The 27,585-nt window shown below is 37.4% G+C and overlaps 1 protein-coding gene and 1 non-coding gene across 2 annotated transcripts in view; both read right to left on the reverse strand.

Moving 5' to 3' along the window:
- The window catches only part of CYYR1 (cysteine and tyrosine rich 1), a 104,579-nt gene that overhangs the window by 66,408 nt on the left and 10,586 nt on the right, over positions 1-27,585 (reverse strand). The gene's annotated exons all lie outside the window — the stretch shown is intronic.
- Positions 18,548-18,654, reverse strand: LOC123941065. Its single transcript, XR_006818162.1, has one exon. It is a non-coding gene; the product is annotated as a U6 spliceosomal RNA (small nuclear RNA).

A 27,585-nucleotide genomic window follows, 5' to 3' on the forward strand; every position in this document is an offset into this window, starting at 1 on the left:
ATTCCTCACTACTTCCCCTCTGGCAAACCACCCATTTGTTCTCCTTATGTATGGGCCTATTTTTGCTTTTGGTTTGTTTGTTCACTGTTTTTTTTAGAGTCCACATGTAAGTGAAATCATATGGTGTTTATCTTTCTCTGTCTGACTTATTTTACTTAGCTTAATACCCTGGGTCCAGCCATATTGTTGCAAATGACAAGATCTCATTCCTTTTTATGGCTGAGTAATATTCCATTGTATGTATATACCACATCTTTATCCATTCATCTATCTATGAACACTTAGGTTGCTTCCATATCTTGGCTATGTTAAATAATATTGCAATACATATGGGTGAATATATGTTTTCAATTAGTGTTTCATTTTCTTTGGGCAAATACCCATAAAGCTTTCTTTCTTGAGAATTTTATGTTACTGTACTGAACCCATATTTTATAGTGATACTGATGAATTATGGAGCAACACTAATACATATTCTAAGGAATACTGACATGGAAGTACTTGCAAGCAGCTCCACAATGACAGTAAATAAATGAACAAATCCATACTATATCATTTGAGGTACACTATGAAGCTTAGGTTTGTCAATTTGTTCATGTTTGTGTGTTATAAAGTCATCAGAACTGAAGAACACTTATGGAATTCAAGATGTTCACAATCAGCCTGCATGATTGTTTTTTGCCATAATAAATTTATGTTTTATTAATGGAGAAATTTTACGGGTATCCAGAATTTGAATGTCCTGTTATTTTGTGTGTTTTCTGTACAACGCTTGGTATGGTTTTGAGAGAGCAGCAATTGCAAAAGTGAAAGTTAGAAAACACTAGTTTATGTAATATAGCCAGCCAAAGCCACTTGCTCTTTCAAGGCAAAAGGTCTAGAAGGTTTTTTTAAGAATTTAGGAATCAGATGTGTTTGCTTTAAGAGCTATGCAAATGGGGCTCCTGGGTGGCTCAGTTGGTTGGGCATCTACCTTCAGGTCAGGTCAGATCTCAGGGTCCTGAAATTGAGTCCCAGGCCGGGCTTCCTGATCAGTGGGGAGTCTGCTTCTCACCCTCCTTCTGCTCCTCCCCTCTCTGCTCATGCTTGCTTTCTCTCTCTCAAATAAATAAATAAATCTTAAAAGACTGATTCAAATAATATAAAATTCAGTATCAAATTCTAAATACATGAAGCTTCAAGTAACCTTTTCATGCTATTCACCAGTATTTCTGTCACTATGTCAGCATTTGTCTTAAATCAGTTTAAGGCATTTGTTAACCAGAATCTCAAAATAATGGCCTTGAAAAATAGTCTGTCAATATTTCACTAATATCACCATGATGTATTGTCATTTGCTTATTTATTGTCTGATTTCTCCATTACAACTCTTTGAAGGCAGCAATCATATTTCTTGTATGCACAGGGACTAGCAGAGTTCTTTTACATGGTAGGGGTGTTTCATAAAGGGATAATTTTAAATGAGTAAATCAAGGGATACGAGTTACTGCTTTCTCATTCCATTACACTCAGCTTCAGAGTTGGTGGCCATTCACCACATCTCTACTACGTGTTAATGCATTGGTTATTTTCTTACCCCTCTTGAACTGCCTTCTGGCTCAGTAGTCAGGAAGGCTCACCTATAACAATTACAGCAATAGACAAACTTGCCTTCTGGCTTCTGCCTGGGTTTGGGCAAAGACAGTTGACTGCAGGGGACTGGAGGTTGGAAGAAAAGTGAGAGTGAGCCCTATGATGCTCTAGCTTGGCCTCCAGTCAGTTGCTGCCAGTCGGCTGCCTTCCACAGGCAGCCATAGCTCTGGTGAGAGACCTGGTTCACAGAGCTACTCTCTCTGAAGTTGTGTAACTGCTCCCCTTCCTTGTGTTGGGGATGCTCTCAGCTGTTGACAACCTGGAACACTGCACTATCTTTTGTTGGTTTCTCTAGTCCCTATCTGCACCTTTACGAAGGCTCCTTTTATTAAACTCTCTTGAATTGCTGGTCTGTGTGCCATTCCTAGCTGGGACCTTTGGTACCATAATAGCTACTTGCATAAATCTTAAGTAATTAATTTTATTTTTCACATTTGCAAGGAAAAGAGGACAATTCCCATAACCAGAATGTTTGTGACAGAAACCCACCTTACCTGGAACTTTTATTATTTTCATTCACTCATTCATTCTTCATTCATTTTGTTTCCCATAAGTCACTGGGAATTTTTGTGTATTGACATCACAACAGTGAGGTGTAATTCCTGTTAAAGTAAAGTGGCGCAGGGACAGCCTGACTCCAAGTGAGTATCTCAGATAAAAGAATAAACTAGTTTAAGAGAACTTTTTGCTGAGTGAGGTCAAAAAGGGGGTGGGCAGAAAGTTACAAAAGGAGGAATGATGTAGGCTCAGCTCAGAATACTTTTGCTATTATAAAGAACTGTACCATTAAATTTTTGTTCATTCTCTTCATCAGGGTGGAGAGAGGCAGGCTGATGAGACTTTTACTATGGCCACAGAGGGAAGTCAATGACTTTTAGATCGGGTTTTGTTATAGCACCCTCTAAAATTTAAAGCGCTCTCTCATTTCATTTCCGTTACACGCAATGTATTCTCAGCTTCTCCTTCTTGTGTGTGCTGCCATGATTGTTCAGTGGCCACTTGCACATCTCACCCTCCAAGGGCTGCCTCAGTTTCTTCATCAGGTTCAAGAGTTAAGTGAATCCCGAGGTCCTGCCCCTGGAGGATATGTGTAACTTGTCTATCTAATAGACATTGTGTGTGACTTTGTATGTCTCATTTAAAAAGGCCACTTACGACTTAAATCTCCAGAGAAGCATGAAAGAGAAGAGAGATATAATATCTTGTTGAAAGCTACACAGGTATTAAGCTCTGCTTTTCTGTGAGATACTTCATTATGCTTTTACCAATTAGGTGTATGTATGATCTATATGAATTAAGAAATAGTGTACATTACCAAAGGAAAGCAACGCCAAATTAAAGCATTTCAAAATGAGGGATGGCAAGAACTTCAGACTTTTTTTTTTTTTTGGAAGGTATAAGTCACCTTACTTAGTACATTTTAAACACCATTTTCTCCATACTTCAGAGGCTTTCGTTTTAGAAAAGCGTAGCAGGAGTCACTCTAATGTGATTAGAAAGGGCCTGAAGCTTTGCTTTTAAAATTCAATACTTAGGTAGAAAGAAAACGATAACTTTTCCCCTTTGATTTTTGAGTCACTATTTTTATAATACCAGCAGCCCTGAGACGCCGGAGTGGAAATGTACCTGCTTCCTGTTACCTGAACACCAATAAACTTGAGCCCTTTAACCTGCTCTGTTTTCAACTGCGCTTTCATCCTTACTTCTGCGTTCCCCTGTTACATTATTTCTATGTTCTCCAGACTTACTCTCGGCTTTCTTGTTGCTACATTCCCTTGTTTCTCTGTTTGATGAATATCTATTGAGCACCTACTGCGTACCAGGCCCAGCCAAAGATTCTGCCTCAAAGAGTCAAGCAAAAGAGCCAAGAATTTGTAAACATTGATCACTGTAAACACCAGGAAGGAAAAGTACCAGTGAAGAAGCAGAAAGCCAGCAATCCTCCCTGATGTGCGGATTCCAAGAAATTTTCCTAGGGAAATGACTGAAAGGGATCGTGATGGATGAGCACATTAAACAGTTAATTGGAGAGTACCCAAGAAGATCTAGGGAGAGTTCCTCAGGTAGAAAGAATGGTATATGGAGGGGCTCAGGTATGAATATACACAGTATTTGACTTAAAACCACTGAGCTGCAGGTAACTTACGCATGAGATCGAGGCTCAGCTATTAAATGGTGCAAGTTGGCTTCCTCTATTCTGTTTTTCTGTGTGCCTTTCCCCTTTGGTTCACGACTCAGAATACATAAAGAGCAGATGCAGGGATGTGGACAGCAGAGATTCTAGTTTACATTGCCATGATCTCAAGCAGTCAGTGCTTAGCCCAAGCAAGGTCTATCTACATGCTCAGGCTTCAAATCCAGGTTGTGTTGGCAAGAAGGGGTTTTTGTCCTGTATCAGCACTCAGTGACCCAGGCTAGAAAAGGTTTCATTGCGACAGAGAGAAGAGCATGTACCAGGTAGTGAACCCTTTGAAGGCTTCCCAGAACTGCTGCACATTTAAGTGGACAAAATAAGCCACAGGGCAATGCTTAACCTCAAACTATAGGAGAGCAACCTACCACCATAAGGCTGGTAAGTAGAAAACTAGGAATACCTGGTAAGCAAGAGTAGTGATCACCACAGAGATGAACCTTCATTTATCAGATACTGCAGTCTCTGGAAGGAACAAGTTATTGGTGCTCTGCCTCAAAACAACCCCTTTTCTGCCCTCTAATGTTCAGCCAGCTGTCACTAAATAGGAGAATGGGTGTGGGGAGGGAGCGCTGTAGTTAGTGAGTGTGCTGAAGTGGAAGTCAGAAGGCGTTCACTAAGCAGTGCAATGATTTGTAAATGGAGACTAGGTAGAGCAGATAAAATACCATTTTCATTTCTTTGACTTTTTCTTCTACTTCCTGGAAGAAGGAAAAGAGTTATGTCCTTAACATTATTTTCCATGTGTCTGTTGAACTTTTTATTGAAGCTACCTTTTTTTAAAAGATATTATTTATTTATTTGAGAGGCAGAGAGAGAGAGAGAGAGCATGCACGAGAAAGCACAAGTAGGGGGTGGCAGTGGGAGGGGCAGAGGAAGAGGGAGAGGGACAAGCAGAATCCCTCATGAGTGTGGAGCCTGAAGCTGCCTGATGCCAGGACCCTGAGATCATGATCTGAGCCAAAGTTGGAGGCTTAACTAACTGATCCACTCAGGCACCCCAAAGCTATCTTAACTGAGTTTCAGAGAACATCTTTGTGTTCTTCGTTCCCTTGTATGTGCCGTATCTGGTCTTGTTTTATAGATGCAATACAGTCTCTTAGTTCTCTTAAGATGTTAATTATGATGCTGTTCTCATGTGCTTACTTTCTCACCACAGTGTTCCTCTCCCTTCTTTGTTTCTTATTTGACTCTATTTTGTTTTGTTCTGGCTCTACCTTTCATAGCAGAGGCTGTCCTCTAATGTCTGGTCTTCCTTAGCTATTAAATGAACCAGATTGGGAACCATGAGTATAGCTTCTCAATCTGAGTCTCACTGTAGTGTCGCTACTATGGGATCATTTGTTTGGCTGGGGGAATCTCCAAATGCCTGTATCCATGGTTTGGAGGTTCTTAACTTACTTTCTGCCATAGTAGTCTGGTGAAGCCTGTGGCCCTATTTCAGAATGTTTTTAAATGCATGAAACCAATTATAAGAAAGTTTTAAAAATTAAATTTGTGATACAATATGTGCCTATGGTAATATTGTGATACAATAATAGTAATGCACTATATTGTAAACTTTAGTATCTAATAACTGTTGAAGTAAAGATAAGTGAAATACTGTTTCAAGATATAAGCAATGAGTAACGTGATAAAAAAACTACCACGGTTCCTATTGATGACAAGGTTACAGGTATTGCTAATATTATAATGGTTTGTCACCTACATTCAAAAATAAGAGAGAGATGCTAATTTTCAAAGCTTAGTGGAAAAAATGAATTATTTTTCTCATTCAAGTTCATAGACCCTCTTATTAAAAATCCTATCATAGGTCTATACTTTGGGGTGGATCAACTTTCTTCCAGAAGGCAGCTCACCAATCTCCAACCTCAAGTGTGTATGCCTGACTGCTGGCCTTTTCAGAGCCATGCAGGGAACAAATCTCTCTTCAGTGGGAAGATTTTTGCATAATCCCTCAGATTTCAGCATCATAACTCACCCTCCAGCCTCAACTCTTCTTGCTGTTTCCATATCTAAAGGCTACCTGATATCCCAGTCTACCTCTCCAAAAACAGACCTCAGGTTTTCTCTTGATGGAGCAGGGTAGAGAGGGAAGATGGGAAGTCTAACTTCTCTTTTAAAGATGTTCAGTCCACTCTCCACTTTTCAACCCCATTTTTTTGCACACGTACCTGGCAAGCACCAGTTCCTACAGTCTCTGAGGATTTTCATAGTTTTATGTGAAAATGACTGGCTTTCTGGCTTGCTGCCTTAGCAGACTCAGATGACTGCATTCTCCAGTCTAAAAGAGTTAAGAGTGGTTAAAATATTTCCCAGATTTCAAAATGTTACTTTTGTTGGCTGCTGTCTTCTTTTTGTCCTTGTGATTTTTTTTTTCCTCTTAATTCCTTTACTGTCATTGCTTTGTGAAGCTTCAGGAGGAAGTTCAGATAGACATTTGCATTCAGCCTATGCTGTTTAACCAGAGCTTTGATGCATTCATAAATTCATAAGTAGCACTTTATTATGTCTGGGATTCACATCTTTTTTTTTTTTTTCTGTTGTTCATAATAGCGTATCACCTTCTCTCTGATTTAACATAAAAGTAAGTGAGACGACAAGGTTGATATGCAATGCCACTTTAGAGAGACATCTATTATGTGTTTTAAGGAAATCATTTCTTAAAAGAAATTTTCTTAAACTCTCCCTAATTGCTTTTAGCATTTCTGCTTAGAACACTAGACCGAGTTTCTCAAAGTCAACAACCAGGGATGTGGGCAGTGTTTTCTTCTGGTGCAATGGTAAAAGTGGAGCAGTTCCTATGAGTAAAACACTATCCAGGTAACAGCTGAATTCTTGGTCAATATAAAAACAATTCCTCAAAGTCACTGGAGAGAAACCAGAAGCAGGCATAAATTGGAAGAAAGCCAAGACCTGGAAGAAGAAAATGGGACTGGATGAGTTTCCTGTTGATCAGACTCCACCCCGCCCCCCCATCAGATTAAGCAGACTCACTAGTCTTAGGATGGAAATCCTTTGAGTCTGCTGGTTTTAAGAATAAGACAACAGAGATTAGGACTGTCAAAGTAGATGGAAAATGAAGGAGGAAATCAGGAAAAGGAGAAACTCTGGGGCAAAGGGGAGGGGTAACATCAAATTGTGCACATAGATTCTAGGAAAATCTCAGGATGGCCTCTGAGGTATGCTTGCATGTAACGAACTGTGAGCCGCTTTGAGGCTAAAAGAATTGAACAGAGATTTTAGCAGCCACCCACTGCAGAGGTGATAAAGACAGGGACTTGATTAAACAAACAAAAAACCAAATAAACAACAAATACAAAAACAAACAAATTGAGGAAATAACAGATTTCAATATATACCATGTATTTTTTACAACGTCCATGACACATCTCAAATTATTAGATACATAATCAAGAGGAAAAGCAATTGAAGAAACCGATCCTGAGGTGACCCAGATGCCAGAATTAGAAAACAAGAATTTTAATTTAGCTGTTATAAGTATGCTCAAAGGTATAAAGGAAAATATATTTGTGATAATAAAAAAGCCAAATAGAAATTCTAGAAATGAAAAATACAGTGTCTGAGACAAAATGTCATTGGATAATCTTAACACTATGTTGGAAATGAAAGAAGAGTCAGTGACTTGAAGATCACTCAATCAAAATTATGCAATGTAGAGAACAAAGGGAAAAATGGTAGAAAAAAAAGTGTCAATGATTAGTGGAACTATATCAAAAGAGCAAATACATATGAAGTTGTAGAAGAAGGTAGGACAACTGGTAAAAATTGAAGAAAGAATGGACAAAAGTTTCCAAAATTTTACAGATTCAAAAAACTCAGAGAACCCTATGTGATATAAATAGAAGAAAAAAAAAACTCGGAAAGGTGACAGTTAAACTAATGAAAACAAAAGATAAAGAAAATCTTGAACATTTCCAGAGGAAAAAAAATATTACATATATAGGACAAAAAATACAAGTTTCCAGTGACTTCTCAGCAGAAACACTGGAGGCCAAAATATAGTAGAATGGCATCTTTAACATGCCAAATGAAAACACAAACTGCTAACCCAGCATTTTCCATGGAGAAAAAGTAACTTTCAGGAATAAAGGTGAAAGGAAGGCATTTTCAGATGAACAAAAACAAAATAATTCTCCAGCAGAATTTCCTTTCAAGAAAAGCTAAAAAAAGTTCTTGAAGCCCAAGAGAAACGATTCTAAGCAAAAATTCAGATCTTAATTTAAAAAGATATTTATAGGGGTACCTGAGTGGTTCAGTTGGTTAAGCGTCTGACTCTTGATTTCAACTCAGGTCATGATCTCAGGGTCATGAGATCAAGCCTTACATCGGGTGTCATGCTGGGTGTGACACCTCCTTCAGACTTTCCCTCTCCCTCTGCCCCTCCATGCCCTGCTCGTTCTCTCTTTCTCTCTCAAAAAAAAAAAAAAAAGAAAAGAAAAGAAAAGAAAAGGAAAATCATGACTATACACAGTGAAAAATCATAACATGTAGAGCTTATGTAACAAACATGAAAACTACAGCATAAATTACAGGGAGTAAAAAGACCTAGAGGACTGAACTAAAGAACAAAACAAAAAGATTGCAAAGGTATTACATTTTATGACAATATTAACTTTCTGAAAAATTAAGAATTTTTATTGTAATCTGTAGAGCGTCCCTAAGTAATAGTACAAAGTGGAAAGCAAAAAAGTCAAATAGATAATTAAAATGAAACTCTAAAACAATTTCAATACACTCAAAATAATAGGAGAGGAGGGACAGAGGAACACAAGACAAATGAGATAAACAGAAAACACATAATAAGTAGACAGACCTAAACCCAACCACATCAGCAGTTAAATTAATTAGAAATTAAGTAGTTCATTATGCTGTAAATAAACAAATAAACAAATAAAAAAAGAAATTAAGTAGTTCAATGAAGAGGCAAGAACTGTCAGAATAGATTAAAAGGCATGAATTATATGCTGTCTACCTGGAAGGTAGACATTTTTAAATAGAAGGTATTCTTTTAAATAGAAAAATTCAGTTAGATGTACTCTAAATTCAGAAACTCACATAAAGGCAGGGAAGTAAATATATAAATATTTTCATAATGCTAAAAGTTCAATTCATCAGGAAGTCTTAATATTCAGAAATGGATTTGCACTTAGAGACAAAAATTTCAAGATCCACGAGGCAAGAAATGGTAGTTAAAGAGAGGAACAGACAAATTCACAATTACAGTTAGAATTTTAACAATCCTTAACAGCAATTAATAGAACAACAACAACAACAAAAAGTCAGAAAGGATACAGATCTCCTAAACAGCACTGTCAATCACGTTGCGTAATTGACATTTCTAGAACACTACCCCTAACAAGTGCAGAAGACACGTTCTTTTCAAGTGCACATGGACCATCCACCAAAACAGGCCATATGCTGAGCCAAACACAAATATTATTAAACTTTGAAATTTGAAATATTCCAGAGTATGTTCTTAACCAAAACAGAACTAAGTTAGAAATCAATAATAAAACAATACTAAGAAAATCCCCAAGTGAATTCAAGAAACACACTTTTATGTAATTGATGAGTCAAAAAAATCACAAATGAAATTGGAATAAACTTTCATGTCAACGATTACGAAAGTTCACCATAAATGTATGGGGGGATACAACTATACAGTGCTTATAGGAAAACTGATACTCTAAAAAATGGCTAGATTAGAAAAGAAGTAAGCCATAGCATCAATGATCTAAGCTTCCAACTCAAGAAGTTAGGAAAAAAAGAGCAGCGCAAACTTAAACAGGAGATGACTAAGGCCAGGAATCAGTGAGTTAGAACACAAGAGAGAATATCAACAAAGCCCAAAGGAAAAAAAAAAAAGAGGACTGAAGGTTTATGTGGACACTGGGCAAGGAGACTTAATGAGATTCAGGCCATTGTTCCTCAGATCCTTGAGTCACATTGTCCAGAAAAAGGAAGCTGACCTTTGCATTTCCTGCTGGCTCAGTTCCCTATCTCAAAACCTTTCTGCCCAGCCTCTGCCAGGATCCAATCTAAGCCCACCAGGGCAGGGACTGTGTGGATCTCAGGATCTAACAGATGTGGCTGTCGAGAAACATGTTGAAAGATCACCCTTGCAAACCCGTCTTCAAAAATTTTTTTTTCTTTGAAAATACCAATAAAATTGAAAAACTCCTAGATGAGATAGGCTGATTTTAAAAAGAAAGAAAGAGAAGAAGAATACAAATTAGCAATACCTAGAATAAAAGAATGTTTATCACTAAAAATCCTACAGATATTAAAGGATAATCAGGGAATATTATGAATTTAATAAAATTAAATTTGAAGACTTAGGTGAAATGAATTTTTTAAAATATATAAGTGGAAATAGAAAATTTAAATAGTCCCATGACTATTAAAAATTAAAATTAGTCATTATTAAAAATATTCCCTAAAATAGAATCTTAGACTCAGATGACTTCACTGATGAATTCCATCCAGCCTTTAAAGAAGAAATAAATCAATCTCACACAAATTCTTTTGGAAAAGAGAGATGGAAAGAACCTGTCCTCAGCTGTTATGAGACTAGTATAACCCTGAGCACAAAACTAGACATTCACAAGGAAATGAAATTATAGACCAATTTCCCTTATGAGCATAGATGCAAATATCCATAACAAAACCTTTACTAAATTAAAGTTGGAAACATATACAAAAAATAAAAAAAATCATGACCAAGTAGGGATTCTGTCAGTAATGTAAGGGTAGTTTAAAATTTGAAATCAGTATCATTTACATTACAAAATCTAAACAATCATTTCAACAGATGTAAAAAAGTATCTGATGAAATTCAACGTAATTATTAGGAACAAAAGACAATTTCCTCAATCTGACAAAGAGGATCAATGAAAAAAATTTCAGTTGTAGTACTCAGTGGATGCTTCCCTCTAAGTTCTGGAGCAAGGCAAAGATGTAGTAACTTCTATTTGATATTTCCCAGGCAATAAGGTAAGAAAAAAAAAAAAGGCATATGCAGATCATAAGGGAGAAGTATAACTTTCTCTGTTTGCATTTGATAATTTTTTACAGAGCAAATCTGGGGTGCCTTGGTGGCTCGGTGGATTAAGCATTTGCCTTGGACTCAGGTCATAATTGGGGGGAGGGGTCCTGGGATCAAGCCTTCCTTGGGCTCCCCGCTCAGCAGGAACTCTGCTTCTCCCTACCTCTCTGTTCCCCCCACCCCTGCTCTTGCTCTATTTAATAAATAAAATCTTTAAAAAGAAAAGAAAAGAAAATCCTAACTACTATATAAAGTAACTACCAGAGGTACAAAGTGAATTTAATAAGGTCATATACAGGATTTATATACATACACTAATTATATTTTTATATCCAGCAAACAGAAAACAAATTTAAGAAGAATTCCAAGTATTTGAGTGTTAAGAAACAATTTACTACTTAGGAGTACATGTAACAAAGGCAAGGCCTGAATCACGTTTACCTGTATTTCCATAGTGACTAGTAGAGTTCCTGACAAATAACATTAAAAAAAATTACAATATAAAAATAACATATTTAATAAAATAAAATTCAATATTTAATAAATGTTTGCTATAACAGAGATTTAAACTAATGTCTTAAAATATTAGAACTTATTTTCTCCCTCCTCTATCTGTTATGGAATAAGTGTAAGAGGATCTCAAAGGATGGCACTCCTATGTCAAGGTCTACACTCCTTTCCTTCCCCACTTGGACCTGAACTACTTTTGCATTCCAGTGGAAGTACGTGTACTGAAGTTGTAGTTATCACCTCTGCTCATATACCATTGGCTGTAAGTTAGTCACATGGTCACACATGTGCAAAGAAGGCTGGGAGATGTAGTGTTTATCCTGGGCATATACTGTACTCTATGAAAATTACATTACTATAGTAAAAGAGAGATTAGAGAATTAGAGAATTAGAAGACAACTGGTGGTTTCTGGCACACCAGTCCTATTCAATTACAACATTTTATTGTTCTTCCAGCTCAAACATTCTGAAATCATCAATGAGTTTAGAACTCACTTCTAGTAACTCACCCCACAATACAAAGAAGTTTCTATTCAGCCTCTGTGTTTATTTAACTGAATTACATGCAAATTATCACTTTTAATCATCAACATCCTAAAATGCACTTCTGAGACCCACTGGTAAATGCAGAGCACTTAGAAAACTGAAAACCTACACTGACCAGGATTTATGAATTACAGGTTAAAACAGAAATCACCAAGTAAGATTTATGCCTGATCAAATTATAGATTTTAACATACTGACTCATAAATCAGTCCCTTGAATCCCAAGGGCAATAAAAGGATTTATAAATCAAAACTTATTTAGGATTTATTAGCTGAATGTCTATCATAAGAATGCAATGTTTATAAATCTTTTTTGACTTACAGAACTAACTTTATAAGCTCTTTGTAGTCAGGGTCCTTCTTTAATGACACTTTTGATGGGTATATATTGTGATGTATGCTGGCCATACTCTGGAGTCATTGATTAATGACAGTGTCTGAAGGAAAGATAATTTTATTAAAATTGCTTAACATTTAAATACATTTTGAAGGTTAATCTTATAATCAAAAATACCATCTATTTATATATTTTTAATATTAATATTATAGAGATATGGGTTTAAATATTTAGAGAATAAAATAAATTATAATTTGAGTTAAAAAATGACATGACAATAATTTAGCTAAATGACAAAACCATTCAGAACACATTAAATGTTTCAGAAAACATTTAAAACAACAGTTCTGTACTATAAATCCTGGTCTGTGTTTAATTCTTAATTTGGCAAATAATTCTATGTTAAAATTGTTGATTTTATTACAGGAAAGAAATTTGTACTATTTCAAAATATTTTACTATTTTCTCATTTCTGTTCTGTTTTCTCATTTATCACATCCTGTTTAGGGTCTCCAGATTTGCCTTCCACCTGGTAAAATGATATTCTTTTAAAATATTCACATAGCTGGAGCATCTGAGTGGCTCAGTCAGTTAAGCTTCCAACTCTTAATTTCAGCTCAAGTCATGATCTCCAGGGTCATGAGGTTGAGCTCAGTGTTGGGCTCCCTTAGCGCAGTCTGCTTGTCCTTCTCCTGCTGCTCCTCCCCATGCTTGCCCTCTCTCTCGCTCTGTCTCCAATGAATAAATAAATAAAATCTTTTAAAAAAATTTAAAAATACATTCACATAGCTGATTTCTTCATTTGGTTTTATTTCTCTGCCCAAATACCACATTCCCAGGGCCCCTTATCTGTTCATCCCCAAATATCTAGTGTAAAGTATCACCCAAATCATTCTCTGTTAGGCTCATTCATTCATTCATTCTTTGAAAGATACCAAGAAGCAAATGGAAGTGTAATTCCGGGATAGCAAAGTTAAAGAGTGATAACATGCAAACCGTTGCAGGGTGTAGTTTCCACCTTCTGCTTAACTCAATACTCTTAATGAAGTTAAAGATGGTTTACCTTATCCACTTTTCAATAATGAATTCTTAAACAGATAACTGAAAGTACTTAAACAGGTGCAGACATTAGGTGTTTTCTTAGGTCGGACATGGCCCTTGCTGCCTTCAGATATTAGAGATTTTTAAAACATTCAAAATATCTTACTTTGCAAATGTTACAAAATGTACCCTCTTAGATGCAATCAAAGGGCCCATGCAATAAAATGAAAGCTTCACTAATGCCACAATAGATTCTACGGCACTTAGAGAGAGGTGAGTATTCCAGCCATGATAATGGGTGTTCTGGAAATATGTCACCCAGCCCAAGGAGGAAGCTCACTGTGGCTGGAGGCTGCCTCAGAGGATATTAAAAAGGCACAAAAACAACCAAGAGGAAATGCCAGCTTCCCAGCACTGAGATAATGCAGATGGCAGTGCAATCTGCCAGAAGTGGAGAGCTGAGCAAGGCTGAGGGTACGTTTTTCTGATTAGGGAGCCCTGAGCCCAGCTACTTATTTTTATGTTTCTTAAAACTGAGCGAGAAAGGGTCCAGCCCAGACAGCATTAAGCTAAGGGTTTTATCCTTTCCTTGTGAAGACTGTATTTATATTCCCACTTTTTGTATTCCCTTTGCCAAGGAAAAAACGTTTGAACCAACACAGCTTCCATTCCCCATTTTGCCCATCGTCTGTGAGATAACTGATAGTTTTGGAGAATAGATGGTAGCTAGAAATTACTGAGCCCTGGCTGTGGTTCTCAGTGGCTCATAAATTAATATTAATTTATTCTTTGTAGCCACCCATGGGACAGGTTCTAATGTAATCACCATTTTACAACCCTATTTTTGGTAGAGATAAAAGCTTTATAAATACGACTGCTGTGGACCTAGAAATCTAAGAAGGCATTGATTGCCCCCTCTATTCAATTACTTTGATCAAACATCAACGAATTTTTATAGCCTTTTTTTCACTCCTCCTGAATGTATTTTGTATAGTAATTTGAAATAAGTCTTTAAGTAAGTTTATAGAAAGGTAATGAAGTTACAGTTCATTCCATGGCAGTTTGATTCTATTTCTTAATTTGATAACTAAACAGGGTAACAGGAAACCAAAATGGAATGTATTTTGGTATAGTTAGTTAAGACCATTGTAGTCCAGAGGCTATTTGCTGGTCATTAATAGTACAGGTTTCTGGCTTCCATTTTGGACCTACTGAACCTGAATTTCTCGATAGGTCTGGGGAAATGTATTTTTAGCAAGCACTCTTAGGTGATTCTCATGCATACTCAAGTTTAGGAATTTGTAATTTAAACTAATGTAAATGCTGGAAAACCTCTCCTTTCCTATGAACAGACAAAATTAATGTCTGGTGTTTACAACTGTAAGACATTGAAAAGCTTGGATGTGATTTAAGAAACAAAAAAATATATGTTTTAGTTTCTTTTATGCTAATATAGGCTTAAAAGTGTTATTTGAAATAAATGATGTAGTACTGTAAAAAAAAGACCTATGAAGTTTTGCAGATCTTTAAATCATGCTATCGGTTAATTGAAACACCTGGGGTTAGTCTTCCTAATAGCATAATCTAAAAAGCGAACAGATTTTGCTGGCTTTGGATAAATTGTTTCAGGACAAGCTCTTTTCCCTCATGAACTACATTCTTTCTGCACCAGGAAAGGAACGAATTTTAGGGCCTTGCAGTTCTTTGTGAGCTCTCCTTTCTCATAAATACTTAGATTAGAAGGAAAAAGCCAAGATGATTCTTTTAAATAGTTTAATGAATTTTTTTAAAATGCATGAACCTAGTTGGGAGAGCCTGCCAGTGATTCAAGTCTTGGTTTTAATATTATATTCTTTTCCCTTCTAAAGTTCTCTTCCACATTTCATGAAATAATATATTTCTCTTAATAAACCTAAGTTGAAATTAATTATTTTAGTCAGTTTTATCACAAAATTTAATTACCGACACAACTTTCTGTTGTTTGTATCTTTGTCTACGTTCTGTGTCACTTCAAAGGCACAATCCTCATCCATTCTGCTAAATTAGTATTTCTGCCATCACTGCAAAAAGTTTTTGGTGCACTAAAAAAAAAAAAGCCTATGGGGGCGCCTGGGTGGCTCAGTGGGTTAAAGCCTCTGCCTTCGGCTCAGGTCATGATCCCAGGGTCCTGGGATCGAGCCCCACATCGAGCCCCACATCGGGCTCTCTGCTCCGTTAGGGAGCCTGCTTCCTCCTCTCTCTCTGCCTGCCTCTCTGCCTAGTTGTGATTTCTCTCTGTCAAATTAAAAAAAAAATGCCTAAGTGTGGGCCATCCACTTAAATATCTCATTTCCTAGCTGAGGTATTTACACATAAAAATGCCAGGGATTGCCAAGTTGTAGATTATTTTATTTTTATTTTTTTAAAAGATTTTATTTATTTACTTGACAGAGAGTCACAAGCAGGCAGAGAGGCAGGCAGAGAGAGAGGAGGAAGCAGGCTCCCTGCTGAGTAGAGAGCCCAACGTGAGGCTCGATCCCAGGACCCTGAGATCATGACCTGAGCCTAAGGCAGAGGCTTAACCCACTGAGCCACCCAGGCGCCCCGATTATTTTAGAAATAGAATGGTATTAACTGCAATTCACTGACATGACTCATAATTAAAAATGAAGGGAAAAAAAGGGAACATGCAAATAATTTTATTTAACCCTCTATGTAAGTCAATACACACACATACTGTTCTTCTGTTGTAAGATGTTTCAACAAACAAAATTAGCTTCTGTGTTTGCTCTTCATAGAAACAAAACATCAAAATTTTGGGAATTTCTCCTTTTGATTGTTATGTCTTCTTGATTGACTGACCCTTTACTCATTAGTCTATAACATTTTTTCATCTCTGCTAATATTTTCTGCTCTGGACTTTACTTTGTCTTATATTAGCGTAGCCACTCTAGCTTTCTTTTGGTTAATGTTTGTATGATAAATTTTTTTTCTATCCTTTCACTTTTTTTTCTTTTCATGACTTGATAGCTCATTTCCTTCCTCTGTCCCCAGCTTTATTAAGGTATAATTAATTAGAAATTATGTATATTTAAGGTATCGGACTTGATTATTCAATATACACATGCATTGTAAAATAATCATGACAAAGTAATCCACATACCCATCATCTCACAGTTACCTCTTTCTTTTGTGTGTGTTGAGAAAAATTTAAGATCTCTACTCTTAGCAAATTTCAATTACACAATATAGTATTGCTAACTAGAGTCACATGGTTTCACCTTAAATCCCCAGAGCTTATGCATCTTACATAACTGAAACTTTGTACTTCTTTGTACCAATATCTCCCCATTTTTCCTTCCTCCCATACTTTAACCTACCACCTACCTGCCTTACTTCAACTATATTGTGCTGTAGGTTTTGTGGGGAGTATTTTTGGTGCTTGTGTATTAGTTTTTGCTTTTCCTTTTGGTAAATGCCCTAAGGATTACAGAACGCACATTTTTCATTATGGAAAATCACTTTCATACTTTAGTTAGAAAGCAGAACTTCATTGTCTTTACTCTCTTTACTCTCTCCCCTTTATGGAACAGTTGCGTTATATATCATGTTTACCCCCACTGAATACCCTACCATACAATTTATATGTTCCTACATCCAAAAGTCTAACCTATTTTAAATAACTCAAAAGGGAAAAATAAGCTACTAATTTACCCAAGTCCATGCCAGTTTTGTACTCTTCTTTCCTTCCTGATATTTCAGATTTCCTTTTGGCATCATTTGTCTTCTCTGTGAAGAACTTCCTTTAACACCCCCCCCCCCCTTATTTTTTTAAAGATTTTATTTATTTATTTGACAGACAAAGATCACAAGCAGGCAGAGAGGCAGGCAGAGAGAGAGGGGGAAGCAGGCTCCCTGCTGAGCTGAGAGCTTGATACAGAGCTGGATCCCAAGACTCTGAGACCATAACCTGAGCTGAAGGCAGAGGCTCAACCCACTGAGCCACCCAGGTGCCCCAACAATCCTTTTAGATCAAGTCTGCATGCTAAATATTTTCTTAGTTTTTGTTGTTGTTGTTTGTTTGTTTTAATTTGAGAATGTCTTTATTTCACGGTTACTCCTGAAAGATATTTTTGCTGGTTACAGCAGCCTGGATTTCCCATTCTTTTCTTTCATCACATAAACAATGTGCCACTTCTCTGTCCTCCATGGTTTCTGATGACAAACGTGGACTCATTCAAATCATAGCTCCTCACTAGGTAATCTGTTGCTTATTTTTAGCTGCTTTCAGAATTTTTTCTTTAGTTCTCAATAGTTTGATTATTATGTGTCTGGGTATGGATTTCTTTAAGTTATACCTTCGGGGAGTTTATTGAACTTCTTGCATTTGGTTTCTCTCTTTTGCCAAATTTGGAACGTTTTAAGCAATCACAGTTTCTCCTCTCTTCTGGGGCTCTGTGACATCAATGCTGGACTTTTCCATAAGACCCTGTCCGTCCTTCTTCCTCCTTCTCCTCCTCTTCAATACTTTTTCTTTCTGTTGTTCAGACTGAATAATCTCTATTCCAAGTTCACTCATTCTTTGTTTCCATTCTGCTATTGAGCCCATCCACTGAATGTTTTAAAGCTTAGCTACTGTATTTATCATTCTGAAATTTGTTTAGTTCTTGATGTTGTCTGTTTCTTTTTTTCTATTTTGGTCTTTTCTTTGGTTTCAAGTAGTATCTGCCCTTACTTTTGAGGTCATTTTTCATAATAGCTGCTTTAGAAGCTCCATGAGATAATTCCAACATCTCTATTGCTTGATGATTATACTTGCCTTTTGAGTTGAGATTCTTTGTTTTCGTTTTTGTTTGTATGTTGGATGATTTTGAATTGTATCCTGGGCTTTGAGTATTAAGTTATGAGGTTTTTGTTTAAATGGATGGAGAATTTTGAGATTTTTGTTTCAGCAGGCAATGAACCAGGTTCAATTTAGACCACAACTTCCAGTCAGTTCCATTTCCAGAGCCTTCACAGTCAGGTTTAGATCTGAGCCACGTGTATACCACCCAACTGCCAAACTGGGAAAAGGATAACTGCCTAACCTATATTCAGTTCTCAAATTCTATGTATACTCTTTAGGGTTGGGTCCATGCATGTGCAATTTGAGATGAGCCCAGGAATTCACAACAAACCTTAGGGTCACTTTCTTGAGCTCTTCTATCTTGAAGATCTCACTAGCTCTTTCTCTTTCTTTCTTTCTTTCTGTGTAATTCTTCATGAATTTGCATGACATCCTTGTGCAGGGGCCATGTTAATCTTCTCTATATCATTCCCATTTTAGTATATGTGCTGCCGAAGTGAGTACAAAGATCTCACTGGTACTTTCTGGTTCTGTGGGGCAACACTCTTAGTTCTCTGGTCAGAAAAAATGGGCTTTATTTACTTTATTTACTCTGTTCTTTGTACACTTCAAAAAATGGGCTCACATCCAGGGATATGGATATATAGGAGGACAAAGGCAGAAAAAACACAGAGGGGATTCACCCCATCCTTCTGGCATTACATCCTTCTGATCAGTAAGGAAGATTACCTCGTCTCAGAATTTTAGGCTTCTGTCATTGTTAATGCCACTGCTGCAGCAACCCAAAGATCACTTGGGAGCTAGCTACACAAGAGAACAGCGAAGAGAAAAAAATCTCGGGGTATTTTCCCCACTGTCTCTCATCATGAAGAGACTGTGCTTATTTAGCTAGAGCTGGAGGGATTCCCTTGTATCTCTCTGTGTTCATATTCTGAAGCCTACTTATGTGTTTTTGGGCTACGTTTAGTCCAGAGTGGGTAAACAGAGGGAAAAAACACTGGCAAACTCTTGGCTAGTTAGGCAGTACTTTGAATTTTGGTCTTGTTCCCCAGTCTGCTTGCTACTGTTTATTTTCCGTATACCCGAAATAACTGCTCATGCATTCCACCCAAGTTCTATAGCTGCATTCAGTGGGAGGTAGAGAGTGGAGCATACTTTCTCTTTTCTTAACCAGAACTGAATCCATCCTCGCAATGAAAGGTAATGAGACAAAAACTATTTTACCACAAATACTAAGCAAAATATATAGCATGTACAATAGGCTGGCTGTTTAAGAGCAACAGACTGAGTGTAGAGAAATTCATTTTAAAATCGATAGACCTCAGCGAATCCTTGCTATGATCAATGATTTTTGTTTAGCATGCCATCTGGCATTTATTCACTACCACTGAAAATATTTTCATCTGGTGATTGTCGCAAAATGTAGGTTATGTATAATATCATCATAGGCAAGTCACTGCCTTTTTTATTCTTGTCTTATAAGCACTGACTTACATTAAGAGAACTGCTGATTAAGACATTTTTTTTAAAAAGCCTAATCAGGGCATTTCTAAACTTTTACATGCAAAGGCACACTCCAATCTATAGAGTACTGTGATCACTCTGTTGAAATGGCCAGCAGTTAGAACAACGTGTTGTGCCTGAATTACTGACATATCATCAATGGAGATACACCAGCCTTACGTAAAATATATATTTCCACAAAGTTGTAAATAAAATAAATTTTGAAAGGTGAATTAATTGGAACTCTATAATGAATCATTTAGTAAAGCAAATCATTGCCCCTGTGATATTTGCTATTACATGAGTGATTTTTTAATGAATCGGGTTTATATATTTTTATTTAGACTTGTTTAGCCCATTTTTTATTTTGTTTCTCTAATTCATAGGTCAACCTAGGGCAACATGGCAGATTTGTCTATTTAATGCACATGACTTTCTGGGCTGTAATATGCTTTTAGCATTTGCTGGGCAGCAGAACACAATACTTAATTAGCTGCTTTTGCAGTTTTTAGACTGCAATCACATTTGGTTAAAAAGGTCGTTTATTTCACTCAAGGCTGAGGGTGCTCTCCTGAGGAGAGAAGCCCTTGTTTTGGCTTGGAGGACCAGCGAGCGCTCTGCATCCAAAGTGGCATTTACTCTGCTGGTCCGTCATGGATTTCTGAATGACCTTGGAGAAGTCACTTTGCTCCCCAACCTGTTTCCTCTTTTCCAAAGCTCCAGACATTTTCAAATCCCAGTGCTTTCATTAATAACAGGAAAAATGTTCAGAGCCCTGCTAAATGCTTTTATGAGCAAATATATTCTTTTTTAAAGACTTTAAAAAATTTAAAAATTTTATTAATTTATTTGACAGACAGAGATCACAAGTAGGCAGAGAGGCGGGCAGAGAGAGAGGAGGAAGCAGGCTCCCTGCTGAGCAGAGAGCCCGAATCAGGGCTCAATCACAGGACCCTCCGATCATGACCTGAGCCCAAGGCAGAGCCTTTAACCCACCGAGCCACCCAGGCACCTGCAAATATATTCTTTAATCAAATTCTGAGAGGTAAGCAAGAAGTTACTACTGTTCCCTTTTTACAAATTAATAAACTGGGGCTCAGTGATATTAATAGAACAGAGTTTACACAGCATAAAAGAAAAAAAAATCAAATGCATTTTTTGTGAATCCAAACATTCTTGGTTTCTCTTCTATGACTTCTATCACTAAGACTACTATTAATTTTAATAACAGAATGACAAAGAATTGTTTTTTGTTTAATTCCACCTGGCCAAGGGCAAAGAGGTCTATTTACTTAATGTAAGGATGGGTATTGTTTGAGATTACAATTGCCATTTACTTGATAAATTTAAATTCAAATATTTGTCTATGTATAACACTTTGGAGCTTGATCTATTATTCCTGGTGTCTGAGAGGAAAAATGTATTAACGCTGTGCAAGTGGTCATTTGCAACCACAGGTAGCACTTAGTTTTTGCAAAATGCAGCAGAGGAAGTCAGAGTTCTGCTCACCTTTTTAACAGCATGAACGCATACAGAGTATGTTTGAAGTAATTTGTCATGTTTTTCTCTATTTTTGGCAGATTTGTGCAGAAGCATAAAAAAAGCATCCTTCCTGTTACCTGTAAGATCAATCTTCTTCCTTTTTCCTTAGAAATGAATGTGGAAACTCTAAATTCCATTGGTCTCTGAGTTACTGTGGGTTAAATAGCCAAGGCTTTCACCCGTGGCACTTTCAGATGGAATCCTATTACACTTTATGAGCTTATTATTGGCCTCTGAAATTTTCATTAGTTATGGGTGTGTTCATCCTAACATTTTGTAGTTGGGAGACAGCTGAAAGACATTGTGTTCTGGCCGGTAGCTGCCCCCCAGAATTTTCCCAATAGAATGCAATAAAAATCACTGTGTATGCATAATTCTTCCCTCCTCAATTTTGTCAACAAAACATCTTATCTCCAAAAATTACGCAAGTGAAGAGAGCTACACAGGAGGCCATTCCCTTAATAATCACAGGCTGGCGGATCACACGGCATCACTGAAGGAGCACGGTCGCTCCAGAAATGTGACAAGAGGTTAAATCATTATAATCAAATCGGTCTTTGAGGTCTTATTCCTCTCATCTGATTATAATTTATCCTCAACTGTGTGATTGGAAAGTGATGACTGGCTACACAGAAATCATAACCTGAATGATCCCTGATTTATACTCCCTAAAAAGAGAGTCTCTGAAATCAACAGCATTTTCCAATTATGATTTGATTTATGTAAGCAAATGTTTACCCAGGTGATAACGTATTTAGGGAGAACCCACAAAATCTCAGGTTTTTCATGAGTAAATGGAGGACTGACCTGCATTTGAACAGCCTGTTCTGGATTACACAGTTGGTTCCACCCTGTGCTTTCAATGCTAACTTGTCACACTGGCTTCCTGTCCTTGCAGGGTCTAGAGCACGGAAGGGCGGACAAATAATTTAGGAACTGGGATAAACTGATAAATAATAACAGAGTAGAAAAAGCATCATGTTACGGCAGCATAAAGGAGGGAATTCAATCCAGATATTGAGAGCAAAAAAGGAACTTCCCCCAAAATATGTTGTTTAGATCTTCATAAAATCTTACAGCCATAAATAATTTCTATTCATCCCTTTTGAAATCTTCAGATCTTCCGGAGCCAGTGGGGAGTGGGAGAAAGAGGTCAAACACACAGTTTTAAGTGCCAGCTCATTTCATTCTTTCTTTCTGATAATACCTGCCACCACCAAGCAACGCCAAACTCTTCCAATGCCAAATTCGGATTGCCATCTAGTTAAGGTAGTCCCTAAAATCTGGGATAAATGACCAGATGGAGTGGATCCAGTTTGGGCATGATCCGAGTAAATAAAGAAGGATCGGTACATAAATTGCTTTGTTTTGACAACATAATCCACTCAGAATGAACTGAAATGCCACGAATCCTATCTTTTAGATGATATAAAACACAAAAAGCACATAGAAGAAAATAAAGGCATTTACTGTCCACACCACAGGAGGTATATTCAGGCTGACTAATGAAGAACAGATCCATTTCCACAGAGGTGCAGGAATTTTGAAGGGATAGAAAATACTTTATGGGAGGCTGAAATAAATGTGGAACACTTTTCAAAAGGATGATTAAATATAGAAAGGGAAGAAATCACAGTGTCTTTCTGAATTTCCCTGGGCCTCCTCAGTTGGCTTGCTGTTCTCTTTTATACACCTCTCTTCTACACCTTTTTCAACAGGGCCCTCTAGGCTTTGTACTCTCAAATCTATCTGTGAGTGCTCCAGGCTTCCCACTGAGTTCAGATTAGTACATTTCACCGGTTGAGGGCCCGATGAACTTAGCCTATAGGCTATGAAGCCTATTACCACTGCTTCTCCGCTTCTCTGCCACTCAACATAATTAAAAGTGGAATTAATTCCCCTTTCTGAACCTTCTCGAATATTTCTCAGTATATATTTCTCATCCACCCAATCATTCAAAGGGAAAGCTCCAGAATTAAATTTGGGCTTGTTCCTTTCTTTTAGTCCCAATTGCTAGCCCCACAGTCCATCAGTTCACAAATCCTGATCTCTCCTATATTTTCATTGCATAGAACAGGGCATTGTCACATAGGACCAACCTTGCCCACCCAGTGTGCTTGGAGGATGGGCCACCTCAGCATCCCTGGGAGTTTGTTCAAATTGCAGAATTTCAGATCTCACCCCACACCTACCAAACTAGAAGGTGCATGTAAACAAGAGGCTGTGATACTTACAAGAAGAAATATGCATTTGGTCTTCATTCTATTTCTGGCATAGAGCTCCTAAAATCGTTGAATTTTCCTAAAGGTGTCTTTTGTTAATGTTAATGAGGTGACTTTCAGAAAGCATCTGAGGAGGGGAGCTGGTTGCCCGGGAAACCAATCATATGATTAGAGGGTTATCAGTCCTATTCTCCAGCCTCTGGGGCTGGAGATTCTTTTCAATCATGCCTATGTCATGAGGCTTCCATTAAACCCCAAAATGAGTTTGGAGAGCTTCCAGGTTGGTGGACATGCAGATATTTGGAGAGAGAGGAGTGTTAGGGGGAAATGGATGCTCTGCTGCCTTGCCCTAGGCATTTCTTCCATCTGGCTCTTCCTGAGTTATATCTTTTTACAATAAAGTAAGTAAGATGTATCTCTGGGTTCTGTGAACCACTTGAGCAAATTATTCAAACCCGAGGAGGGGGTCATTGGAACCTCCAAGCTATGCCTGGTCGGTCAGAAGCAAAGGTGACAACCTGTACTTGCCATTGATGGCTGAAGTGGAAGGGGGCCTTGGAGGACTGAGGTCTTCACCTATGGGATCTGATGCTGCCTCCACATCGACAGGGTCAGAATTGAGTTAACTGCATGGTGGCGTTGGAAAACCCACACAACGGAACTGGTCTCAGAATCACAGGTGTCTTGGTGACTCCATTCCTGTTATCATCAGACTTCCATCGCTTCCTTCTATTTTATTGAAAGGTTTTCAAATACATAAGAATTACAGATAAGGATATAAAACATCTGCATACTCCCCACCCAGATTCATTCCATGTTAATAATGTATATTTGCTTCAGTTATTTAATATTTTCAGTAATAAAAGACTAGAGTTGAAGGTCTCCTCCCTGTTCTTCTCCCTAAGTGAGCAACTTGTCCCAGTTTGCCAAGGACTGTCCCTATTGTAGCAGTGAAAATTCTGCATCCTAGGAAATCCTAAAATTCGTGCATACCCTTCTCTTTCCCAGATAATTACACACTTACTGCATGCCCATTATTTCCAGCCATACAAAGAATTATTTTACGTGTTTCACTCTACATGAATAGTACCTACCGTGTTTTACACATTCTGTTCCTGTTAACTCTTTCCCACACAGCATTACCAGTTTTGAGACTTACTATAATGATACATTACCATGCACTAATTTATTATAATTGATGTATCCCATTTCATTGTATGAATACACTCTATCCATTTTCTTCTGATGGAAATTTAGGTTGCTTCCAATGTTTTGCCAGCTTAACGTGTCCGCCAATATGATAAATATCACCTTTTGCAGATCTGGGAGTTTTGTAGGGACTATATGTGAAAGAGGAATTGCTAAACCCCAGCGTGTGCCCACTTTCGTCTTGACGGCACGTGGTCAAATTGCTCCCCAAGTGCTGACAACAGTCCCTGCTCTTCCACGGGCAGTGTAAGCTCCTTCACCTTGCTCACATGGCTCAGTACCTTCTGACTTAAGAGCACTGATAGCCTGAGAAGCACGAGATGGTATTTCAGGTCCCTGCTTAAGGAGCAGGTGGAGCATATTCCATATGTTTATTGCCCTTTCACTTTCCTGCTCTATTACTTTTTTTTGTGTACACACATTGCCCGTTTTCCTATTGAGCATTCTGGTTATTAATCTTTTGTGAGTCATATGAATCGCAAGTATCTTCTCCAAGTGGGAGATTTGCCTTATGCCTTGTCTATGGAATTCTGTTGTCTTGTATATTAAATTTTTTTAGTGGAGATATAATTCATATACCATAAAACTCCCCACTTAAAAGTATATGGTTCACGGGGGGTGGAGATGGATGGAATAGATAAAGGGGATTAAGAGATGTGAACTTCCACTTACAAAATAATTAAGTCATGGAGGTAAAAAATCTTTGTTAAAAAGTATACAGTGTATTGGTTTTTAGTTTTAGCAGTTTTATTTATGCTTTTCTCTCTCTCTCGTTTTTAAAGATTTTATATATTTGACAGAGAGAGTGAGCGAGAGAGACAAAGAGCAAGTACAAGTAGGGGAATGGCAGGCCAGGGAAGGGGAGAAGCAGGCTCCCCACTGAGGAGGAGCCTGATGTGGGACTCTCTCCAAGGATCCTGGGATCATGACCTGAGCCAAAGGCAGCTGCTTTATCGACTGAGCACCCAGGCACCCTTGTGCTTTTCTCTTATTTTAGAAATCTTTCCTGACCATAATGTCATCCTCTCCCTTTTTAAAAAGCTGTAAATGTTTGCTTTTGGGGTTTAATTAATCCAATAGGAATAGGTGTGGTGTGATGGAGTGATCGAGTTTAATGTTTACCCATATGGATAGCTAATGCACCATTTATTAAATAATCTATCCACCTCCACTGGTTTGTAATGCCATCTGCTATCTATCAAATTCCCATATATACATGAGTCAGTTTCTAAGTTCTATATTCTATTGGTTTATTTGTGAACCAATATCACATGATTTATTTTCTTTAACTTTATAATAAATCTTGATGTCTCCAAGGCATGTCTCCTCACTTTATTCTTTCTCATATCTGTCTCCTCCGCTCCCCACACTGTCCCACATAAACATTGGCTCAGTCTGTCAAAGTCAACCAAAAAATGGTTCAAAAAATGGGCTTCAATTATAATTTCACTGACTTTACATAGAGTTGAGGAAGAACTGACATATCCCAGTATTGGCATCCTTATCATATTCCCATCTACAATTTGATAGATCTCTTAATTTCTTCCGGTGTCTCTTTCATCCGTTGAAATTTTTATATAATTGTATTACTCCATAAATGCCACACATATATTATTGCTGTATTTCTTACCAGGTATCTTACAGTTTTTGATGTTGTAAGTGAGATTTTTGTGCTACATAAATATTACATTGTCTGAACGTTGCTGATCTATAGGAATGCATTGAGTTTCGTACAATGAGCTTGCATGCTGCAATCCTGGTGAGTTCTCATTCATTTCTGTAGTCTGAGGAGTACAGGCAATCATATCATTTAAAAATAATAACGATTTAGCTCCTTATTTTCCAATTCTTTTTTTTTTATTTAAAGGTTTTATTTATTTGACACAGAGAGAGAGATCACAAATAGGTAGAGAGGCAGGCAGAGAGAGAGAGGAGGAAGCAGGCTCTCCACTGAGCAGAGAGCCCGATGTGGGGCTCCATCCCAGGACCCTGAGACCATGACCTGAGCCGAAGGCAGAGGCTTAACCCACAGAGCCACCCAGGCGCCCCTTATTTCCCAATTCTTATCATGTCTTTTTAACTTACCTTATTTGTTACACTGACCAGAACGGTAGGATGCTGAATAGAAGGGTGAGATGCTAGCTTACCTTACAGTTGCCTTTAAAGGAAAAGGTTATAATACTGTATCACTAAGTCTGGTGTTCGAGGTAGGGGTGGTTTTTGGTTTTTGCTGTTGTTGTTGTTTTTGAGATATTTACAAGGTGAAGAATTTTCCTCCATATTCTTAGTTTGTTAGATATTTTCTTTTAACTCTAAATAAGCAATGAATCTTATCAATTGCTTTTCTTTTCAAGGTTAAACTTAGAATTACTCTCCTTTAAGAAGACTTCCTAGGACCCTAAAGTTGGACTAAAAGTGCCTTCTCTTTCATTCCACCACATTTTGTGCTCTTCCTAGTACATTACTCTATGCTCCCCAGGAGCTTATAAACAATTCAAGAGCAATGGCCATGTTTCATTCACGGCTAAATCCCCCAGAACCTGGTGTAGAACATAGAATATCTGTATACATATTTATAGATATAATTTCCTGAGAACATATTCTAGAAACTTCATTCCTTTCTAAAAACAAATTATGCTTCTGACATTTAAGCTTAATTTACAAAGGCAATTATGATGAAATAGAATATAAATTTGACTGAAAAGAGTTTCAGATTTCTAGATGTTTATATTTGCTCTTAATAAAATAACCCATAATGGCTTCTGAGAAACACTGACTTAATTTTTATATTACACATAATTTGTTACTACATTTGAAATCAAATTCATATTTGTTTTAACATTATATTAATTATTTATCTTTGTGTTATGATTCAAAAGACGACCCCCCACAAACTTCTATTTGCTCAGTAAGCACCTTGCAGAGTTGTTTTTCTAATATCGAAATACTAAGAATATTT

This window comes from Meles meles, chromosome 4 (genome assembly GCF_922984935.1).
Source record: "Meles meles chromosome 4, mMelMel3.1 paternal haplotype, whole genome shotgun sequence".
Lineage (NCBI taxonomy): Eukaryota > Metazoa > Chordata > Mammalia > Carnivora > Mustelidae > Meles > Meles meles.